At 62.5% G+C, this 3,754-nt stretch overlaps 1 protein-coding gene across 7 annotated transcripts in view; it reads right to left on the bottom strand.

Moving 5' to 3' along the window:
* Positions 1–3,754, bottom strand: part of EMID1 (EMI domain containing 1) — a 40,673-nt gene that overhangs the window by 29,227 nt on the left and 7,692 nt on the right. The gene's annotated exons all lie outside the window — the stretch shown is intronic.

Genomic DNA, 3,754 nt, shown 5'->3' with positions numbered 1-3,754 from the left:
CCCTGCGCGCGCGCACACACACACACACACAGCCTCCTCATTCCCACAGCTGCTGCTCCCATGTCTCCTCCTCCAGAAAGTCTTCCTGGACAGACTAGAGAACCCACTAAAGCCCACTCTGCCGAAGCTCTCGTCACTCCACCCTGACCTCCACAGGGCCCGCGCCATCTGCAGTTTCTAGCCTTGTGGCCCCCCAGCAGCCGCCCCTCCACTGCCCAGTGCCTTGTGCTCGGTCTCAACGGTTCCTCATGAGAACACTGCGGCCCAGCGAGCAGAGGCTGCCTGTCCACACAGCAGGAGGGAGAAGGGGGCAAGGCACCCAGTTTAAATTCCCCCTCAGCGGGCATGGTATGAGAAGTAGGGGGTGTCCCTGAGCTCCACCTCTGACTTTCTGTCCGAGGGGCTTCTTCCTCCAGAACCCTCCCCCCAGGTCTGCTGGGTTCAGTGACCACAGACCTCCCCTGCCCAGCCCAGCTCCCCTCCTGGGAATTTACTCTGCAAATGTAAATATTTGCTACTATTGGCCTGAGTCAGGGTCCAGGGTCAGGGCTGGGGCTGGGAGCTCCAAGAACCCTCTGGGAGGCCCTGGTCTGTGTCAGTCCTGGGCCCCCCTGGGGGAACACGAGGTCCCCACTCACTTCCCGTGCATCCACTTAACGCCAGACTTATGCTGGGAACTGGAGAGACAGGATTAGTGATGGAAGGGTGGGGACTAACGGAGCCAGGCAGGAGCACCAAGGAGGTCACAGGCAGAGAGGACAGCCCCGGCCCAGGCTCTGGGGTGGAGGAAGGCCACAGTGGGCCCCGGGGTGAAAAGGAGGGAGGGCGAGGCTGGGGCACCTGGCTGAGGCAGCTGGGAGGGCGGAGGGGGGAGCCTCCTGACGGGGGGTGGATGTGACCGCGGGGTTGGAGGTGGGGGCCTTCGAGCCCCCCAGATGGGAGTGGAATGGATGGGCAGGAGTGGAGTGGACGGCAGATCCGGGAAAATTCCAACAGCGTTTAACACGCAGGATTCCGAATCTGCGGAGTAAGACACAGGCTCCACTCTGCACCCCGCAGCTGGTCAGAGCGTGAAAGCTGTGCTCGGCAAGGGCCCAGCCCTGGGCAGGCAGAGGCCAAGCGGCCCAGAAGGCGCTTTCCTACCACGTGACCTTGAGCGAACTTCTTCCCTTGCTGTTCCCCAACCGTGGAAGACAAGGGCTGCGGGGGTCCACGGACAGGGAAGGGGCAGGTGTGGGGGACAGGAGCAGACAGCCAGGGGGCCAGTAGAGGCTCTGGGGGAGCACACAGGGCGGGGCAGGTGAGGAGCCTGGATTCTCTGTCTGTCTGTCTGGGAGGGGCTGAGGCTGGCTGCCTCACTCCCGGGTGTCTGAACACACCAAGTGAAGCCCCCAGCCAGCATCCCTGCAGAGGGAAGACCCAGCTCCGGTGGGACTGAGGGCTTTAAATCTTGCTCTGACCACTCTCCCAGCCTCAGTTTCCACATCTGGACCTCTGGCACCCCGACAAGAGGACACGATGCAGGTGAGGGCCAGCCCTGGTGCCCGGCATAGGGGACAGTGGCAGCTTTCCTCCTGTCGTCATGGTGACTGCAGGAGGGTCTGAGGCAGGGGCACGCTGCAGACCTCAGGTCTGAGCCCTTGGGAGAATTCCGGCCATGATGCTTACTTGCTGTGTAATACCTACAAGTGATACCCACACCATCTCTGAGCCTCAGTTTCTCCATCTGTAAAAAGGGGCCTGTTCTAGCCCCTTCCTCCTCATTGTCAAGAAGATCAAAGAGACCATCCTCAATCAAGATGGGAAACCCAGGGCTAAAAGCCAGGAAGTCTGCCGGCCTCACAAATATCAGAGACTAGAGGCCTGTTTGCCGAGCAGCTGACTGAGAAGGGGGGTGTCTCAGAGCTGGGAGGCAGCGCAGATCCCCCAGCACAGGGGGCCAAAGAGGAAAAGAAGACATTTATTAAGTAGGCATGGTGGAGATGTGAGTCTCTGGCCCTCTCAATAAGATACGAGACGGGCACCTCTCGATCCTGGGTGACTTCCAAGTAGAGATGGGGTCCAGAGGGGTGAAGTGACTTGCCCAAGGTCACACAGCAGAGCACAGCCAATCCAAGGCTGGATTCTGGAGTGATAGGTGTTTCTGTTCCCTCTGACTCACTCTGGGCCCCGCTGCCCCTGGTGAGGCAGCTCTTTGGCCTCAGGTCACGTCACAGCACTGGACAGACCACAGGGGCAGTTGTCAGCAGGGGAAACAGCTGGGGGCCCAGCCTGAAGCTGGCTGTCACAGGAAGGTCAGAGCCCGCTGCGGGTCAGCAATGTCCTCATGCTTCCCCACCCCGCCCCCCCATCCCCAGAGCAGTTTTCTAGATCACGCAGGCCTAAGCCTCCCTTTACTCGGTCTGGTCTTGTGGGTGGGGAGAGGCCCTTCCCGTCCCATTGGGTATCCCACGCTGCCCCCCTCATGGGCTGCCGCATCACCTTCACGTCCTTCCAACATCCCCGAGAGGCAGACTGCATGATTTTGTCCATTTCACAGGTGAGGACACCGAGGCCCAGCGTAGGAGAGTGCCCGGTAAGAGCACAGGGCAGCTCGGTGCCCTTCAGAGAAGGCGCGCCACCCCCACCCCCCACCCCTAAGTGGGCCCAAGTGCCGCCTACAGTGCAGCCTCCCCTCCCCAGGCCGGCCTGACGCCCTTGTACAACCACTTGCACAACGCAAGGGAGTCCCCAGCCCGCGGCCACACAGCTGGAGTGTGGCTAAGCGGGCCTGGCCCAGGAGGCCCTCATCCCCAGGCTGGAATTCCAAGGTCCCACAGAGGGAGGTGTCAGGGCCGACCCCACCCCAGGCCTCGTCTCCCTCCCTGCTCACCCTCCGCAGAGCCCCAGCCCTCAGCCGGGTCCTGGACGCACGGCCTACAGCAGCTGGACTCGAGGACATGGGCGCTTGAGCATGGGCGCTCCACACCTGTCCTTCAGCCCCGACTGCTCCGCCCGACAGACCTGGGAGGGTCCGCCCTTGGGAGGGGAGCCGAAGACAGGGTAACCTGTGTCTGGGCAGGCCCTGCCTGAGCACAGGCGCTCTGCACCCGGGGTGGGGGGGGCCCCCACACCCTGGGGGTTCACCCTCTCCTCACCACCAGCGTCTCTGCAGCCTCCTTGGCGGCAGCCCCTCCTGGCTGGATGCCCTCCTGGCCCCGGGCCCTTCTGCCTTCCCCCGTCACCCTCAGCAGGTTGGGGAGGGCTCAGTTCCTGGCTCCCCTCCCTCCCACACCTGTCTGGGTAACCACCTCTCCATACCAGTCCTGGGTTGCCCCTCCCTCTGGCTGCCTGAATCACCACCACTGTGTTGGGGGCTCTCCCACCCCACATGGAAACTGCCAGGCCCCTCCTGCCCTGCTCTGTGGGGAGTCTGCCCCCTCTCCGTGTGACTTCACCTCTCTGGGTCTCCATCACCCCGTCTGTGAGCTGGGGCTGCCACGGGCCCCAGGGAGGTGAAGGGGGTAAGTCTCTCAGAAGCACCTATGACCGTAGCATCATGGTCCTTTGATTCTGGAACCAGGATGTGTCTTTTGACTGACACACACGTGAACGTGCTGCTGGGGGCCCCAGCGCCTCCTTCCATTAAGGGGCCTTCAGGCCTGGTTCTCAGGCTGGCTCTGGGCCTGTCCATCCTCCTTATGGCCATTCTCGGGAGCACAACTCTGGGGGCCCCCAAATCTTCCACTCCCTGGGTTCAGCCAGACCATGAGGG

The sequence above is a fragment of the Bison bison genome, unplaced genomic scaffold, assembly GCF_000754665.1.
Source record: "Bison bison bison isolate TAMUID 2011002044 unplaced genomic scaffold, Bison_UMD1.0 scf7180017864495, whole genome shotgun sequence".
NCBI lineage: Eukaryota > Metazoa > Chordata > Mammalia > Artiodactyla > Bovidae > Bison > Bison bison.
Note: the sequence above shows the minus strand (reverse complement) of the source record. Positions and strands in the feature narration are given on the sequence as shown.